This window comes from Silene latifolia, chromosome Y, assembly GCF_048544455.1.
Source record: "Silene latifolia isolate original U9 population chromosome Y, ASM4854445v1, whole genome shotgun sequence".
NCBI classification, from domain to species: Eukaryota; Viridiplantae; Streptophyta; class Magnoliopsida; order Caryophyllales; family Caryophyllaceae; genus Silene; species Silene latifolia.
In genome coordinates, this window is record NC_133538.1 from 101,343,216 (window position 1) to 101,363,876 (window position 20,661).

General features: G+C 36.7%; 1 non-coding gene across 1 annotated transcript; it reads left to right on the forward strand.

Annotated features, from left to right (window-relative positions):
• The first annotated feature begins 2,340 nt into the window (after positions 1–2,340).
• On the forward strand, positions 2,341–2,447 carry LOC141634830 (small nucleolar RNA R71). The gene has a single exon (XR_012539550.1). It is a non-coding gene; the product is annotated as a small nucleolar RNA R71 (small nucleolar RNA).
• Positions 2,448–20,661: the final 18,214 nt, after the last annotated feature.

Consider the following 20,661-nt stretch of genomic DNA (forward strand, 5'->3'; position numbering starts at 1 on the left):
GTTCCTCCTTTCTTAGGAACCACTTGGACCGGACTCACCCATTTATAATCGGAAATCGCATAGATAATTCCCGCATCTAACAATTTAAGCACTTCCTTTTTGACCACTTCTTGCATGTTAGGATTTAGTCGTCTTTGACCTTGGACACATGGTTTATGATCTTCCTCAAGATTAATTCGGTGCATGCAAAATTCGGGACTTATGCCTTTTAAATCGTCAAGTTTATAACCAATGGATTTCTTGTGAGACCTTAAAACATGAAGCAATTTAGCCAATTGACTCTCATATAATTTAGCACTAACGATTACCGGACACATCCCCTCATCATCTAGAAAAGCATACCTCAAATTGGAAGGAAGGGGCTTAAGCTCGGGTTTTTGTACCTCAACATCTTGAGGTGTAGCAACCAAGCCTGTAAAATGTGAGCTCTCCTCCAATGATAGCTCCTCTCCATCCAATTCTTGCTCCAAAGCATCAATCTCCTCATTTCCAATCTCATCATCACCTACAAATGATTCTAAAAGCAAGAGTGCCTCCAAGGGATCTTTAGATAAAGATCGAGGTGTAGAGTCTTCTATAACAATATCAACAACATCCAAAATGTCAATAAAATAACAAGACTCTTCTATCATAGGACTCTTCATGGCACTATTCAAATTATATGTAACCTTATCGTCACCCATTTCCAATGTAATTTTACCGTTCTTGACATCAATCAACGCACCCGCGGTGTGTAAAAATGGTCTTCCCAAAATGATTGGGATTTGGGCATCTTCGGCCATGTCAAGAACAATAAAATTAACCGGAATGAAAAACTTACCAACCTTAACGGGAACATCCTCCAAAACTCCCAAAGGGCGTTTTATAGAATGGTCCGCCATTTGCAATGTGACACTAGTGCATTTTAAGACTCCCATATTAAGCTTAGCACAAATAGAGTAAGGTATTACACTCACACTAGCACCTAAATCGCATAAAGCTTTATCAATTTGGTAGGTGTCAATTGTGCATGGAATATAAAAGCTACCGGGATCTTTTAACTTATGAGGGGACTTGTTTTGCAAAAGAGCACTCACCTCGGCGGTGAGAGCTATTGTTTCAACCTCATCAAAAGTCCTCTTCTTAGTTAAAATGTCTTTCATGAACTTAGTGTAAGATGGAATTTGAGTGATTAATTCGGTAAAAGGAACGGTTACCTGTAGATTCTTCACAACTTCCATGAATTTACCGAATTGAGAATTCTTTTGATGCTTTGCCAATCTATGAGGAAATGGCACTTTGACTTTTTCCGGAATCTTTGTTTCAACATCTTCCTTTGGAGGAGCATCCTCCCCTTCCTTGACTTTCTCAACAACAACAAGTGGGTCATCCACTTTCTTGGGAATTTCTTCATTTGCTTTATCATTTGGAGAAATCTCCAACTCAACAAGTACCTCTTCATCATCTTTGGGCATGGATGGCCCATCATATTTTGTACCACTTCTTAAGGAGATAGCATTAAAGGTAGCATGTGGTTGCTCACCTTGAGGGGGTAGTTGACCCGATTTCCTTGAAGAGCTAGATGAGGCCAATTGAGCCATTTGTTGTTCCAACATTTTGATTGCGGCATTTTGAGCTTGCTCATTCTTTTGGATTTGAGCCAACAATTCCTTTTGCATACGGATTATCAAGCCCTCAAGCTTACCTCCCTCTTGGTTGTTTTGTTGGGCATTTTGTGGTGGAGGTTGATTTTGTTGGAAATTGTTTTGTGGGGGCCTTTGTTGATTTTGATAACCCGATGGAGGGATATATTTTTGTTGTTGAGGGACATAGGAATTTTGTTGTGGTGGGGGTTGTGGTTGAGGATTTAGCACATTGTTGCTTCTATAAGACATATTCGGGTGAAATCTTGAATTTGGGTTATATGTGTTTGAGAATGTACCCGATGGATAAGCATTTTGTCTTAAAGCTAGAAAGGCATTTACCTATTCAATGGGAGCTTGGCAATGAGCGGCATAGTGACCCTCACCTCCGCAACCTTCACACACAACGATTTGGCTTGTTGAGGACATGGCATTGACTTGTTGAACGGAATTTCTAGCATCCCTTTCCGCCAATTGTTGTTGGAGCAAAGCAATTTGAGCTAGCAAAACGGAGTTGTTGGAGGATTCTTCTTTACCTTTGGATGGCACAACTCGGGAATTGACATATTGGGCATCATAGACCGCCATAGATTCGATCGTGGCATGGACAAGGTCGGTGTCAATTTGATCAAACCGCCCATTGTTGGCGGAATCAAGAATCCTTCGGGACTCGGCACAACATACATTGTAGAATGTTATTGCTAGAAACCAATCATCTAGCTCATGATGTGGGCATTGTCTTTAAAGCTCTTTGTACCTCTCCCAAGCCTCATATAAGCTCTCAAGAGCTTGTCGACGGAATCCGGTAATTTGACTCCTCAAAGTTTGAGTTTTCTTCGGTGGAAAAAACTTTTGATAAAAATCAAGAGCCAAAGTCTCCCAATTGGTGATTCCCATGGCGGTGCGGTCAAGGCTACTGATCCAAAGCTTGGCTTTGTCCTTCAAAGAGAAAGGGAAAAGTATTTCCCTTATTTGGGCTTGAGTGACGCCCGTTTGCCAGATCATGGAGCAATAGTCACTAAATTTTGCACATGCAAATTGGGATCCTCCAAAGGACATCCCCCAAATTGCTTCCTCTCCACAAGGCTAATGAAATCCGGTTTGATCTCGAAGTTCGGCGCGGTGATTTGAGTGGTTGTGATTCCGGCTGGAAGCATGGCCGCGGTGGGCTTTGAGTTATCGGAAAGTTTCACCAACTTTTTGGTAGTAGATGGTGATGGTGGTGGAGATGATGAACTTGAAACCTCCTCCTCTTCAAGAGCTTCTAGATCGTCTAAGTAAGACTTTCTAGCACTTTCGGCTTGTACGGGAGAAGAGGCCTATTTTACTTCCTTCCAAAAACGTCGTCTTCTCCTAAACGTTCTCTCGGGATCGGAATCCGGTGAAAGCAATTCTCCCTTGCATGAGGACCTGGTCATAAGAAAACAATTTCTAGAGAAGTGATAAGTAACGGTCTCAAGGAACAAGTGTTCCCCAAGACAAAGGAAAACAAGATAAAAATCGACAATTCAAAAAGCAATAAAACCGTTTCCCCGACAACGGCGCCAAAATTTGATAGGTTTATCGCATACCTATGCAAAGATAATTTCCCTAGACACAAATTAATGTAGTAATAGGGGTCGAACACAAGGAAACGGGAATTACTTCGTGAATTGCTATGGGTAGATTTTTATCAAGATCGATTACGATTGGGGTTGGTTTGTTTGGTTGATGATTAATAAATATTGCAACGTAAATAATATAATAAAAGGGAGTCTAAAGGGTTCGGGTCACTCATGCAAAGATAAACATATGAACATGATAAACTTGGTACTAATAATTTTGTCAATTGTTTAGGCTTAAAGATACCCACCTTACGGCATTAGTATCAACCATAGACCGGTTCCTAGAAAAACTCTCGTCCAATACTAGGTCGTCCTACCACACATGCTTAGTCTAATTCAATTCCGTGCCTCTCGACTTTAGAACGAATGAACAAATTTAATTTACGACTACGGCCGATAATCAAAGATTAAGCGTAACAAAGCAAACATGTGATGGAAACAATTGAACAATATTATTATAAACTTATACTACAAATGAGCACTTAGGCCACGGCTAAATTCGTGGCGCAAGTGTTAAATTTCCGTGGCTAAATCATTTAGCCACGGGAATACCTTCCGTGACGCAAGTGGCCGTGGTAAAGAGATAGCCATGGGAAAAACACGAACGTGGCTATTATTAAAATTTTGGCCACGGATTCTCTCGTGGCTAATAAGCTACTGGGTAATAAAAAATTTCCGTGGCCAAAACATAATTCCCGTGGCAAAAAATATATATGAAAATTAATTAAATAAAATGTTAAATATTTTTTTTTCACGATCGATATTTTATCATATATGGAATCGTGACAATCTCGGTACTGGTTTCGCTAATTAACTCGATTCATTTGAATGTTCTTTGGTTTCACCGGTCATGCATTCGCGCGCATCAAAGAGGCTTCCCAGGAGGTCACCCATCCCAACACTACTCTCACACAGCACGCTTAAGCGTAGAGTTTTTGATGTGTTCAATCGAAAGTTAACTTTGTTGATATAATTATTACTTTGAATACTTTTAAGCTTATTTTTTCTTTCAAAATTTACCTTTAGTACTACTTAATTACAAAAATGTTACATGATTTACAATTTTTTGCGGCAAAAACATAAATTTGGCCAAATAATCAAATTTTCGATGTTACCCTCCCGACTAATGATTTTGAAGTCATTTTTTTCCCCAACTTAGCAAAACCATTTTCTCTAAAAAGTAAACTTAATCGTGTTTTTCTAACCTTTTTTTTATTTCTTTAGTTTATCGACATTCTTATTTTTATTTCTTTTGTACTTATTTTTTCATATATTTTTTTACGCAAATGCTATTGTATGACCGCCGTACCTACGATATGAAAAATTAACCATTGTTTTTTGGTAAAATAATGAAAAAATAAGTACAAAAGAAATGAAAATAAGAATGTCGATAAACTAAAGAAATAAAAAAAAGGTTAGAAAAACACGATTAAGTTTACTTTTTAGAGAAAATGGTTTTGCTAAGTTGGGGAAAAAATGACTTCAAAATCATTAGTCGGTAGGGTAACATCGAAAATTTGATTATTTGGCCAAATTTATGTTTTTGCCGCAAAAATTTGTAAATCATGTAACATTTTTGTAATTAAGTAGTACTAAAGGTAAATTTTGAAAGAAAAAAATAAGCTTAAAAGTATTCAAAGTACTAATTATATCAACAAAGTTAACTTTCAGTTTCGGTAGCACATCAAAAAAACTCTACAGTTCAGCGTGCTCAGGTGAGAGTAGTGTTGGGATGGTGACCTCCTGGGAAGCCTCTTTGATGCGCGCGAATGCATGACCGGTGAAACCAAAGAACGTTCAAATGAATCGAGTTAATTAGCGAAACCAGTACCGAGATTGTCACGATTCCATATATGATAAAATATCGATCGTGAAAAAAAAATATTTAACATTTTATTTAATTAATTTTCATATATATTTTTTGCCACGGGAATTATGTTTTGGCCACGGGAAATTTTTTTGGCCACGGGAGTTATTAGCCACGAGAGAATCCGTGGCCAAAATTTTAATAATAGCCACGTTCGTGTTTTTCCCATGGCTATCTCTTTGCCACGGCCACTTGCGTCACGGAAGGTATTCCCGTGGCTAAATGATTTAGCCACGGAAATTTAACACTTGCGCCACGAATTTAGCCGTGGCCTAAGTGCTCATTTGTAGTAGTGTGCATTACACATATTGATCCATAAATTTCTCCATGCAAAACCCATTCCATTACTCCATGCTTAGTCCAATACTTGGTCTTATTTTAGCTTAGTGAACTTGGTGTATAAAATGATAGGAAAAAGCCTTTAAATGCTTATATCCCTACAAAAACGTAACAAACAGAACAATACACCTAGAACACAAGATTAGCTCAAAAATATACTATTTAAAGTATGATGAACAATAGAAACCGAGCTAAAATGAGGGGTAAAAACATATATAAAATGAACATATCAGATTTAGCTACATGGGGATGTCTTGACATAGTAGGTGGGACATGGAGAATGAACTGAATAGGCTTGATCTTTACTTTTGGCAAGCTACAAAATGGTAAGGTAGAGCCTCTTATTGACCGATGCATCCATATCCGGTCTCTCTTAGGTGAGTGTAGGTGTCTCCTTATAATGTGTGTTTCATCAAAACGCACAAGTATAGTTCTCATGTCATTTCTTGGTAAGCATGCATTCATTTGTTATAACATTTTGGAGCCATTCACATGATATATTATCCCTTTTGACCCCTTCACAAAATTTATCCCTAACTACATCATTGAAATTGTCTACCCTTGTTGAGCTAGTAGCTTAGTTGGATAATATTTGGGTGCTTATTGGGATATGGTTTATTGTTGGAAATCATGTGAGCTAGGTCTTAATGCTCAAAAAAAAAAAAAATGAAAAATGAAAAATAGTTGAAATGACGAAAATGAGAATGAAAAAAAAAAGTGAAAAAATGAAGAAAGGAAAAATGAATGAATGAAAAAACATGAAAGAAAAAAAAAAAAGTATGCATTGAAAAAAGGAGAAGAAGAAAAGATGTAAGAAATTCTCAAGCATTATTCATATTATTTTGGAGAATTTTCTTATGGTTTGAATTGCAAAATTGGGTTAGTATTGGGATTGAGCATCCTTGCATTTTGGTAGTTGCTAGCTCGACTTAGCTCCACATTACCATAACACTTTTGTTCCCTTTCTTACCCATGTTTATTCGCCTTCTTCCTACCCATTTGGCTTCTTTATCATGCTTACATTTGATTATCTTTACTTGCTAGTTTTGACACGTTTACCATATTAGATTGCGGGAACATTGTTATAAGTTGAGGATAGTTGAGTGTTCATTCACCAAATTGTCCTTTCACATATAAAAAAGTTGAGTGCCCCGTGAGAGTCCATAAGTGCGAAGATCATGCAAGAGCTTAAAGGTTCATTCAAAGTTTTCTATGCTACGCCGTCGTGTAAATCTCATCCATGTTTTGCTTTATCCCTTGCCCATGTTGTTTCGGGTTTTTAAATCATTATGCGTAGCTTGTTTTAGGATATAACAATTGTTGGGATTTGGTTTCTTGCTTGGGGACAAGTAAGGGTTTAGCTTGGGGGAGTTTGATATGTTCATTTTTTACATACGTTTACCCCTCATTTTAGCTCGATTTCTATTGTTTATCATACTTTAATTAGTATATTGTGAGCTAATCTTGTGTTCTAGGTGTATTATTTGCATTTGTTACCTTTTTGTAGGAATCTTAGTATTTAGAGGCTTTTTCCTATCATTTTATACACCAAGTTCACTAAGCTAAACAAGACCAAGTGTTGGACTAAGCATGGAGCATTGGAATGGATTTTGCATGGAGAAATTTGTGGATCAATATGTGTAATGTAAATGTTGCCAACAATCAAAGTCAGAGCTCAATGTTCAAATCCAAGTCAAGGTGAAAAGCATAAGATTCCAACATGCTTAGGATACTTTTTGGGAGCTCTAAACATGATAGATGAAGCATTTACCCGGGTGCATTAAGGATCATTTATCGCAAACATTGGATTCCTTCAAGCATTAAACAAGAATTTAAGCCAAAATACCCGGATAACCACGACCCCGATCGGGGCCGCATGCTCATTGATTGTTTCGTTTTCCTTCTCCTCTCCTATAAATAGGAGAGGTATTCCAAGGCTTATGCATCTCATTTTTTCACGTCTAAGTTTACTTACAATAGCCTCAAGCATTATATTTTCTCTCATTAGTTTTCTCTTTTTAATTTACAAGTTGTTAAGCATTCCATTAGTTAATCTTACAACATTTTGTACTACAAACTATTGTTCAAGCATTTGATATTCAAGCATTTGGTTATTGTTATTTGTTCTTCCATATAAGTTCTCTTTCATTAAGGTATTTCTAATTCTAAGTTTGCAATTTCACATTACTAATTCAGTTACCACATAGTTTACAATTAAGTACTTCATTTTACATTAGCACTATTCCTTTTACATGTTATATTATCTAATCCATATAAATCATACAACCATGTTTAGAATTTCTTATAATTTAGTTTGCAATTTACATTTTAGTATGAGTAGCTAAATTTCCTAGTCTAAGGGCTAGGGGAGCCATGCAAATCAAGTATATAACATGATAAAATAGGTTGATAATAATATTGTTTAAATTGCTTCTATCACATGCTTGTGCCATAACGTTTAATCTTTGTTTAAGGCCTTATTCAATTGATTAAGTTTGTTTATTCGTTCTATAAGTCGAGAGGCACGGAATTGAATTAGACTAAGCATGTGTAGTAGGACGACCTAGTAATGGACGAGAGTTTCTCTAGGATCCGGTCTATGGTTGACACTAATACCATAAGGTGGGTGTCTCTAAACCTAAGCAATTGACAATGTTATTAGTACCGAATTTATCATGATCATATGTTTACCCTTGCATGTGTGACCCGAACCCCTTAGACTCTCCTTTTAATTATATAATTTACATCATAATTTCTATTAATCATCAAACAAAAAAACCAAATCAAAATCAAAATCGACCTTGATAAGAATCTACTCATAGCAATTCACGACGAAATTCCCGTTTCCTTGTGGTTCGACCCCTATTACTACATTTATTTGTGTTTAGGGAATTTATCTTTGCATAGGTACGCGACAAGCCTATCATGATCCTAGAATGGTCTTAAGCAAGCATTAAAGGATTATACTTTTCGTTCATGTGATAATAGTGATGGTTTCATTCACATGATTGAAGTATCATGATTATACATCAAGTTAAGTGGGAGCTAGAATTGTTTTTCTATGTCTTATATGTTGATGAAATATTACTTATTTAGAATAATGTACCAATGCTCTCTTCTGTGAAAGAGTGATTGGAGACTTGGAAGGGGATGCAAAGTATTCTAGATTTTTGAATCTATGTGAGAGAATATTGACATAGAGTTGATAGTCTTATGAGGATAAGATCTTTCGTATCTGTTTAACATCAACAAGGTTGAATGGGTTATTCATGTTGATGGAAGTGGAATTACCCGACCCCCTCGGGAAGGGGTTCACCCTTCCCCTTTTAGGGCTAAGTTTACGGTTTCTATTCCGATAATAAGGGAAAGGGTTTAGGGTACCGCGGAGCCATATAATCCAACCTTAAACCCTTTTCCGTTCCGCTTTAGGATACCTGGCCCCCTCGTTTGATCCCTTTACCTAGTAGGTACGTTTCAAAAGAGTCCTAGGTTCATTTTAAATCTATAGTAGGTACGTTTCTGCTGAATAACCATGTTCCGTTAATAAGGGAAAGGGTTTAGAGTTGGATTAGGCGGCTCCGCGGTAGCGGGCCGCTTAATCCAACCCTAAACCCTTTCTCGTCTCACTTTAGGAAACCCGGCCCCCTCGTTTAATCCCTTTACCTATTAGGTACGTTTCAAAAGAGTCCTAGGTTCATTTTAAATCTATAGTAGGTACGTTTCTTTTGAATAACCCCGTTCCGATAATAAGGAAAATGGTTTAGGGTTGGATTAGGCGGCTCCGCGGTAGCGGGCCACCTAATCCAACCCTAAACAGTTTCCCGTCCCGTTTTAGGATATCCGCCCCCCCTCAGAAAGGGGTTCACCCTTCGCCTTTTAGGGCTTAGATTACGGTTCCCGTTCCGATATAAAGAGAAAGAGTTTAGGGTTGGATTAGGCGGCTCCGCGGTAGTGGGCCGCCTCGCGGAGCCGCGTAATCCAATCCTAAACTCTTTCCCGTCCCGTTTTAGGATACCCGATCCCCTCGGAAAGGGGTTCACCTTTTCCCTTTTAGGGCTCAAATTACGGTTTCCATTCTGATAATAAGGGAAAGGGTTTAGTGTTGGATTAGGAGGCTCAGCGGTAGCGGGCCGCCTAATCCAACCCTATTCCCGTCCCGGTTTAGGATACCAAGCCCCTTCGTTTGATACCTTTACCTAGTAGGTGTGTTTCAAAAGAGTCCTAGGTTCATTTTAAATCTATAGTAGATACATTGCTTCTGAATAACCCCATTCCGATAATAAGGAAAAGGGTTTAGGGTTGAGCGGAGCCGCCTAATCCAACCCTAAACCCATTCCCGTCCTGTTTTAGGATACCCGGCCCCCTCGAAAAGAGGTTTATCCTTCCCCTTTTAAGGCTCAGTTTATGGTTTCCGTTCCGATAATAAGGTAAAGGGTTTAAGGTTGGATTAGGCGGCTCCCGGTAGCGGGCCGCCTAATCCAACCCTAAACCCTTTCCCGTCCCGCTTTAGGATACCCGACCCCGTCGTTTAATTTAGGATTCAAAAGTTGGGAACAAACCGGCTACATTTCTTAGACTCGGTTGCAAGTATCAGCCACTGCGGGTAAGTGTTAGAGGGGTATGTGTTAGAGGGCTGAACACGACTATTTTGTGTAAATTTTTCATATTCCTGGACTAAAATGTCGCACCCCATGGAAGGAGTGACCTGTAGGCGATGAACATGCAGGCGAAGTGAAATGTCGAAGAAACAAAGCCCCTAATGTTAGCCACTAGGTTATATCTAATCATTATCAGGAACTTAAAGACAGAATAGGTGCTCAAAAATTATGTGCATTTGGGAACAATACGAAGCAGGGGAATTCGACCTGAATATCCGCCCCCTAATTGGCTTGAATCATTTGCACGAGGGCTAATGATAGCCAATGAAGCCACATTATCCTTGCTTAAAGGTAGGAAGTTTTTGTCATTCTTCAGAAGCACTATACTTTGCTTAGCTCCTTTAAGTGACAGTCTCTGGTGCTCTTCTGTACACACATATTCCCTTCCAAGTTTTCCAAACATCTGCTTGAGAGGATTTTCATCAAAAAGCCCAAAGCGGAACAAAACAGGGAATAGGTTTTTAAGAGCTCGGTCTATATCTTCCTCTTCAATCTTTCCTTGTCCAATTGCAGATTCAACATTTAAAAGCATGTAAGTTCCACAATTTATATCAACTCCTGCAGGATGAGAAATTTTACAAGGCAAAGGAAGCACGTTGCATAGGTTATTTAGATGAAACAAAAAAGTACACGCCTCAAAGGAGGATTATAGGAGGCCCGGGAAGGGTCCGTCTCAAGCTGGCCTTTGAATTCATATACAATTAAGTACATTAATTAGAATTTGATCTCCTTGTCCCAATGATTTCACAATGTACGATTTATTTAAGGAACAAGTTAAGAGCCTCAATTGTTTGTACCAGGATCCATCTCCGAATAAACATAGAAGAAAGAAAGAACAAAGGCAAAGTGAACCTGCTTTAAGAGCGTCAGCAACTGCATCCTCTTTGGTATTTACATAGTGCCGATATTCATAGATAGTTGCCACTGCATCACAATCTGAGGCCACATATCTAGCCATTTAGAACCCGAAGAATAGTTGCATTTAGCATCAGGAATAACAGATTTTATCCTCCAAATAATAAAGCATGGAGATGCTGCATTCTTACCCCTCAAATCCCCACTCATGTCGAGCTTTCTGCAAGAGATCACCCTTTGCACATGCAGGAACTCCAATGACACTATTGTACAAGCACATCAAGCAACTTGCACTACCTTGCTTAAAACAGTTCTTGAATGGGGGTTGATATGAGTCCTCCATGTCTTGTTGATTAACCTGCCATATGTCAAGAGTTCACTCCAATCTAAAAAGATCGTCAATTGATTTAGAAAAGTTAATTCCAACATTACTATCTTATTAAAGATCCTTAACAGCGTGACGAGATCAAGTTGGAAAATCTACCACTATCAACTTAGTGAAAATGGGACATGATAACAAGCTGCCAATTAACAATTCCAACCGGCATCTTCAATTAACAATAACAAGCTACCAATTATAGAGCCATTCTCCTGTTAAATCTCCATTGTCAAGCCAATTCAACATGAGAAAGCCACAATGTCACTCTTTACCTTCACTAACATTATCAATCACCATTAAAATACCACCAAATTGGACTCGAAACTCGAAACCGAAACCCGAACCCGTATCAAGCAGAATATGAGCCAACATGGCTCGAGTTGTTCAAGCTCGATGCAACAAAGGCAGCTCAGACCAAAACCCGACATCTGAGCTCGTCAAAACGCACCTCCATGCCGTTTTGACCTATCTCATTCCAATCAACTCCAACCAAATTGATTTTGTTCGTGCCCCTATACAGCGTTCACATTCATCAGCATCTTCATCCACCATCTACACATCACTATTGACGCACTGAGAACGTTCCTCGCCGATAGTTGTTGCCGGAGTAAAAGTAAGCTGCAAAAGAGGGAGAAAAGAGAAAGGAGATCGGAACTATTGGGTGACAATAGGGGCATTGAGGTTCGTCATGTTGGTGATTTAAGAGTAATTAGCGGTCATTTGGCGTAATTATGGTTGGTTCGTAGATGGGTAATTCCTAAATAGTATAATGTGAGTTCGGGAAGTACGGAGTGTACATTTGCATAATTATTTACGGGATTACCATATAGTTTTCGTTCGAATAACTATGATGGGTCTAATTAATGCGGGTTTTTAATTAACTCTGAGTAGAATTTCTGAAGAGTTACAACTCTTTAGAGATACATTCCCTTGTTTCCCCTCCATATCTAAATAGACATGGAATATGAAGAAAATGGATGGACAAAAAAAAAAGAATCTCATCTTCTGCATCTTAGAACAATCTAACAATCTACACACAATACTTCTGAATTACTTCTCTAATTTTTTGTTTGTGCCCAAAATTAGAAGGACACCGTCTTATCTCAATAGGAAATTCGGATTAACCCGGACACAAATAAGGTCGAATTGTTCTATTAGGAAAGCGAAGTCGATTCGGTGTGTAATTATTGTCAATTCCTTATTCGTGCATATCAATTTTCTAACAATCTAATAGAACAATTTCGAAATTTGTCAAGATGACGAATGTCAAGGAATGACAATGAAAGATTCTTAAGAGTATTTTTCGTTTGTGATAATGATTCTATCCGTATGCGAGAGAACGGTAATAACTGAATTGCCAGAATTGGTGACAATTTGGTGTAACAGTTCAATCTTCAGTGTGAAACGGAATGCACAGATAAGCAAATTAAATTATTGCAACTAGGATAATGCATGTGGTATAAGATACGTGAAATTTCTCGTCGATAAATGTTTATAAAAGACCAAGTTTGGAGGCACAAATAGCAATAGATATGTCACTCTTCTGTTATACGACATGTACGTTGTTTTAATATTTAATTGGGGTCATGTGCATTAATTGTGAGTGGAATTTCCAGATTTAGTATGATCACAATTGGAGATCTGTGCATATTATTAGAAAGGTTTTTTTACCGTCATCATGAATCCATTATTTGCTTTTGGTATTGTATGGGTAATGCATGTTTTTACAGTTCATAGACTATACATCTGAGGTAGTACCTCTTATTGTTTATTTTGTGAGTTTTATTTTAAAGTTTATGAGTTCTGGTTTAGTATAAAGTTTTTGAGCACATTTACTAAAACATTATACTAAAAAAATATAATATATAATATTGCTCAAAAAACTATATTTATAAATGGTAATATGCTCAGAAAAAATGTGTATATGCTCAAAAACTACAAGGTTTGTACTACCTCAGATGCGTAATCCTTTTTCTCATGTTTCTAAGAGGGAATTTGTTGGTTTTACTTTCTTTGTTGTCGGGCATGGTTCATCATCATATAATGCCTAAGATGTGATTGTCATGAATTATTCGCCATGGTGTAATGGTAGTTATCAATATTTTGATATACATCAGTAGAATTGCACAACATGTTTCAATCTTTGTTTTGATTGTGTAGTAAAACAATTATGTTATAATTGATACCTCTTACAAGAAGCCCCTTTAAGATCGTTTCATGTCTACCTTATAGGCTTATACATGTATATGTAAGAGTAAGATATATTATATAGCCCCTTTAAGACCGTTTCATGTCTACCTTATACATGTAAGAGTAAGATATATTATATTATGGTTATAATGTGTTTTAGAATTTTGATCATGTTCATAATCTGGTTAAATCTCGTTCTAGCACTTGTATTGTATACTATTAAGTGGGGTTGTATACTTGTATAGTAGAATATCTTTTGATTGTATGTTATGATTGAGAGTTGTTTGTTTTGCAATTTCTGTATTGTAACCACAGTGGATGATTAGTTTATGAAGTAAGTATGGTTGTCATTATTAAACTTTCTTTGGGATGATACATGGAAATGCGGGATTGAATGATATCATATGGGTAATCGTATGATTCAACCAATAGTATAGTGTATTGGTATGGGGTGTTGTCAAGATCCGGTTATGTGGACTTGAGACATCATGACTTGGTTCAAGGAAAGTTGTAGTTACCTTGTAAAAGGTGGTTATGTCACCGTGTTCTTTTATGAAGGATATGGGGGAGGTAATATGATCCTTGGTATTAGGATCAAGGGTGAGAATATGATTATTATTCTCCGGTTAATATTCCTAAGGGTTGAGTATGACGTTATCCAATAATGAAAGTGTCATGACTCGGGTTTTCACAAGGGCTTGAGTATTGCGGTTTGCCAAGTTGAATAAGTATACTAGTTTAACTAGTTCATCTTTGGCAAGCAATTAGGTAAGTGTGAAAAGGTATAAAGTAAATCCTGAATTATGATTTGTCCCATGTCAGTTTTTTCTTCGGTTCTAGAGGGATAGTACATATATGCAAATTGAATTACCAATGTAAAAGGTTATTTTCTATTAGTAGTAGTGTATTTTACTTGGGAAAGTATCATGAGTATATGGACTTCCAAGAAGCAAATTTGCATTATGAGTTTGACATTGTAGTTGGTATGCGTAGTGTTAGCATAGCCGGTTAAGGCTAAGTAGCTAAGGAAAGTAATTAATCTACGGTATTACTTAAAAGTATTAGACCAATTTCATCCATGATTTTTTGATAGTGAATAACGGTGCACCAGGGTGTTTGCTATAACACGGTTTATGGACTATCATAAATGGGGATGATCTTGGTTGTCTTTTGTGAGATCTCAGTTTTAGTTGATCAATTTGCATAAAGGGTCAATTAGGGACTTGGCCGGTTATAAAGTCGGTTGACGGGATGAGACTAAAACTCGTATAAGATCCTTGGCGATAGGATACCCAATTCCCCTCTAATACAATGTTAGAGGCTGAATTCAATGTGAAAGGCCTATTGTTAAGAGATTGAAGCACACAATAATTTATATCCCGAGGTGTGTGCTTAGATTTGCATGTTGTAAGGTTGATTTTTTGGAAAAGTGTGTTTGCAAGGACACGATGAAAAGAATCATCCTATTTGAACATGAAGTACAGCCGCTTCAAGGGAGTATGGGTTTGACTCCTGATATGTTCATGAATAAATATGGGACAATAGGCTTGTAATTAAGTGTCGGTTTATGTAATTTTTAGAAGTAAATTAGTTTATGTGTGAGTTATCTTCATGTATTCAAAATGGGTAGAAAGGGTTCAATGCTTAGTCACACCCCGATACTCGAATATTTGGAATGTGTAATTTCACTAAGTGGAAATTCAATCTTCGTGACATTTTCATTTATGCATAAATTGGTATGTTTGTTAGCTTATTTAAAAATCTTAAATTACGCTTAAATGGGGGAGGAATGTTGGTGATTTAAGAGTAATTACCGGTCATTTGGCGTAATTATGGTTGGTTCGTAGATGGGTAATTCCTAAATAATATAATGTGAGTTCGGGAAGTACGGAGTGTACACTTGCATAATTATTTACGGGATTACGATATAGTTTTCGTTCGAATAACTATGATGAAGGTCTAATTAACGCGGATTTTTAATTAACTCTAAGTAGAATTTCTGAAGAGTTACAACTCTTTAGAGATACATTCCCTTGTTTCCCCTCCATATCTATATAAATAGACATGGAATGTGAAGAAAAGGGACGGACAAAAAAAAAAAGAATCTCATCTTCTGCATCTGGGAACAATCTAACAATCTACACACAATACTTCTGAATTACTTCTCTAATTTTTTGTTTGTGCCCAAAATTAGAGGGACACCGTCTTATCTCAATAGGAAATTCCAATTAACCCGGGCACAAATAAGGGTCGAATTGTTCTATTAGGAAAGCGAAGTCGATTCGGTGTGATTAATTATTGTCAATTCCTTATTCGTGCATATCAATTTTCTAACAAGTCGTCGGTGGTGCGAAAGACGAAACTGGGGTGGTCGTCGGAGCTATGCCGGCAACGTTGCTCGCCGGTAGTGGCATCATGTGTCATTGTATCATTGAGTGAATAGTTAATAAGAGGGAGATTGATTAATGAGAGGACGACATTAGTGAGCGCTGTCTTGGAAATATCCAATTGAATTTTATGTACTAGTTCGTACGGTTCATACGGGATCCCGCCCCTAGAATTAGGATCACATGAGTCTACCCTATCTTTTTGAGTCCCGTGAATCCACTTATATATCACACGCTCTACACAAAAATTTCACGATTTTTTTTTTAAGAATTTAAAAAAAAAAATTATGGATAATTTTTTTTTTTTTTAGTTTGAGCTGTGATATTGTTTAGTATAACCTGTGATATTATATCTGAGTCTGTGAATCCCGTAAAAGAGTATCACAAGTTATACAAAACAGTATCACACCTTACAATAAACAATACCACTGGTTGTACTAAACAATATCACGGGTTATACTATACAATATCACACCACTGAACCTGCGATAAGTTTTCTAAATAACTAAAAAGCAAAGCTAAATTGAGATCACAATCCAAAATCCGACATGGGAAGAAATCTTGAAGTATGACCTTTACATATATTACTTAGGTTAAAGTAATATCATATTGGCACCATAAGTGTTTTTTATCTTTGCATTCCGAAACTTAGGTCTTCCAGCGCACCAGATATTGGTCCGTGTTTTTCCTATCTCTCAAGGAATGGTGTCAAGGATATCACCATTAAGAATGTGGAAAACTCGCCTCTTAAGTTGTCTTACCACCTTTTTTCGTGTCTAAATCTTGAAAGACTCACACTTGACAACTGCATAATCAATTTGCTACCATTCTTTAAGCAATTCGTAAATCTTAAGACGGTTGAGTTTGAAAATGTCACTTTTAAGGGGAACTCTCGCACTGATTTCATTGCTGGTTGTCCAGCTCTTCAAAGCCTTACATTAACGAGAAGCAAAGATTTTGAGTATATGGAAATTATCGCACCAAATCTCAAGTACTTGACAGTGTTGGGAAACTTTGAGTCTGTTTGTTTTAGGAATGTTGCAGCTCTTATTGGATTTTCAGTCACATTAGAGGAAATGGTCGCAAATCACCAAAGTGCTGGAGCATGTGAGCTCCTTGCCTACCTTGCCCGTCCATGTAAAATTGAAAATCTTTCATTTGGTGGGCATTTTTGCAAGGTAAGATAGTGGTCGCATGATGTTTTACCATTGTAACCCAATGAATTAGAGTATATGTTAGTCTGACAAATTTTCCTGGCTCCACAATGAAGTTTTTGACTGCAGGTAGAATTGGAAGAATGTTTCAAATTCAGGCAAACACATAGTACCTATGACATTATTATTTTAACAGTTCACCTTCATGGAGAGCACCATGAAGCATTTTATTTGACCGCGTGTGTAAATATCAGCCCTCATCTGTCCACTTGTAATGCTATTGAGATAAATTAGTTTGTGTCATGAACTCATGATCAACATCCCAACTTTAAACGTAACTGGTACAACACAAGACAACGACGAACATACATTTTCACAACTTTGTCTTGTTTATTCAATTCGTGATATTCTTGTGTACAACGTGTGATACATAAGTGGACTCATGGGACTCAAAAATATAGGTGGACTCACCGGATCTTGCCTATATATATATATATATATATATATATATATATATATATATATATATATATATATATATAATTGGGATCCGGTGAGAACCACCAATATAATGAGAACCATGACTCCACCTTATGGGATTAAGTTTAAAACAACGATGACATATTTGGATACGGCATTGAATTTTATGGCTAGATAGCATATTTCTTGGTCTAAAAAGTATAAACTAGTGACGAAAATCGAGGCGAGATACATTTTATTAATTTTCATGCACCGACTATTCATTTTCATGTATCCGACAATTTTCGCGCACCTAAAACTCGTTTTCGTGCACCTAGAGCCTGTTATTTTCATGCACCTAATAATCATTTTCATGCATGTAACAATTTTCATGCACCTAGTATTCGTTTTCGTGCATCTATAGCCGTTTTAGTATACGTAATTGTATTTTTGTACATTAAGTTTCTATTTTGTTCATAAACCCATTAAATTTTTTTTAGTTATACTAAGAATGTTTGAATAAACTAAACTAATAGTAAATGATCCATCAAAACTTTCGGAACAAGATTTGATGATGATTTAGTAAGGGTTCTCACGGTTCTCATTATGTTAGTGATTCTCACCGGATCCGACCCTATATATATATATATATATATATATATATATATATATATATATATATATATATATATATATATATATATTCATGTTGAATTTGGGAAGGAAAGACAATATAATAAAGGCTGAAAAAAAGCAAATTTTAAATTTTGGTAAATTATTAAACTCTTCTTGTATTTATAGGCTAACAAATATTTTAGGTTTGTCTCTCACTAGGGATGCCATTAGGGCGGGGTGGGTGCGAAGGTGGGGTAACTCGCACCCGCATCCACGAACTATAATGCGTACCACGCCCGCCCCACGACCCGTACGGGTGGAACTTTTCAAACCCGCCCCCGCCCCGCGGGTACCTGCGGTTGAACAGCCAAATTATCTTTCCCGTCATAAAACAATTTTCAATAAAAATGTACTTCTTGAATCTAAAACATACTAGTCTCGTACAACTTATACACATAAGTTACCACAAAGTGGTCTGAAATAATTTGGGAGGGCAAGTAGATGGGCTTTGATGAATCAAGATTCAAAATACATCATTACATTTCATTTTATATTTCCTGTTTCTATTCATTCTCTACCTTTGTACAAATTTAGCATAGAATAACAATTTGTTGCAACCAAGGTTTATCTATATTCAGAATTGGCATCTTGATCAGGATCTTCACTCTCGCATGCACAAGTCGTCTAATGTCTTGCACAATTTTTTCTGGTCTGGTTAGCTGCATCATCAGTCTACAATTGTTTCTCTCCTACCAAATTCTATACTAGCTAGCAAGGGTTGTAACATCCCGTAAATTTGAAGATCTTTATTATATTTTAAAAGTAATATTTTAATCTATTTTAATTTTATATTAATTTATTTGAAATAAAATTTATTTGATAAAATATAATCTTATTTTATTTTGAAGAAATGTAATTATTTTTGATAGTTTAGAAATGTTTAAAAGTGATTTAAACTATATTTAAACATTTTCCCTTGATAAAATAGATTTCGGATAAAAGTCGTAAAATTGGGATTTTCCCAGTTCTTACGGTCGTTGGGTAAACAAGTTTGGATATTGGGCATATGAGTACTTAATCTTTTAGTAAAATCGTGTTTAAGAACTTCAATTTTCTCGAAAATCGCGTTCGACGAATATTTCTAATTTTCGTCGAAACGAGTCAAAACGTAAACAATTGAAACTCACCCAAACACCCTTCCCCAAACCATGCACCCTCCATCCTCCATGGGTCTCCTCTTCATCTTTCATTTCCTCAATTCTCATTCTATCACTTCCTTCTCTCAAACACCAAATTCCTCTCAAAATAACCTCCTTACAATCCCTAAATCCACCATAACTTTTTCATTTCTCCACCAAATCGCATAAAAATTATATATTCGGAATCCTCTCTTCAATCCTCATCTACTAGTAAGCTTTATTTTCATTTCCCCTAAATTTTGTTTAAGACACTTTTTTTTAGGGTTTCGAATTTAAGCTTAATAATTGTGTTTTTGTTGTTCTTATAGGTGAAGAATTTGAAGATGAGTTAGGTGACTCATATATTGTAGAAGATGAGGCATAATTTTGGGTTTTAGAAGTTTTCTCAAGTTATTACTTGTCTCTTTGCTAGCTTAAGGTAACTTTTCCGAGTGCCTCGACAATTTAATGTCACATTAAGTAGTTTTAAGTAGTTTTGGTTGTTGTTAGTGGTTATTTGTTATTGTTGTTAGTTTGTCATATGATTAGTTGATGTTAATGTTTATTATCCATGTTGTTTATCATATGTTTAGGAGTAGAATAGTTATGATTATTGTTAGATGTTGCTTGAGATGATGTTAGAATGTTGTTGTATGAACTTTGTGTGAAAACCGTGAAAATAGGTACTGTTCACAGACCCGTGGTACTGTTCACAGCAGTGAAGCAAACCCGTGACGGGCCGCGGCATGCCCGTGCTTGACCCGGGGTTGGTCCGTGACTTTGGGGTCGGGTTTTGGGGTTTAATGTTGAATGTTTGAGTTCTTTGGAGTATGTATTTAAGCATGGTGGTACTTTTAGCATGTGATTAGTTTTATTATGCTAAAATTATGTTGAATTAGCCATTTTTTGTAAATTAAAATAAAGTCTTTAGTTTGATAGCATTCACATGTTAAGAATTGAAATTTAGCATGAGAATGACATTGTGATAATTGGTTGAGTTAGGCCAAAATGAGCAATTTTATTATGATAGAATATTGTTGAGATAATCATTTTATAAGTTGGTTGTTTTTAATTATGTTGAAAATATTCACATGATAGAAATTAGAATGATGCATGAGAAAGATATTGTAATGAATATTATGATTTGGGCCAAAAATAGGCCAAGACTCTGAGCTGGGCCAGTTTGACCAAATGAGTTTGGTCAAACTAGGTTTAAACCGATCAGCCTCGATTTGACCAATGACCTGTCGCGGGACTTGGGTCGAGGGTTTGTCTTTGAGGTGAGATTGGTTGATATTGAATGTTTCATATTGATGCCTTGATATTTATGATTCAACATGTTTGTAGCTTGATG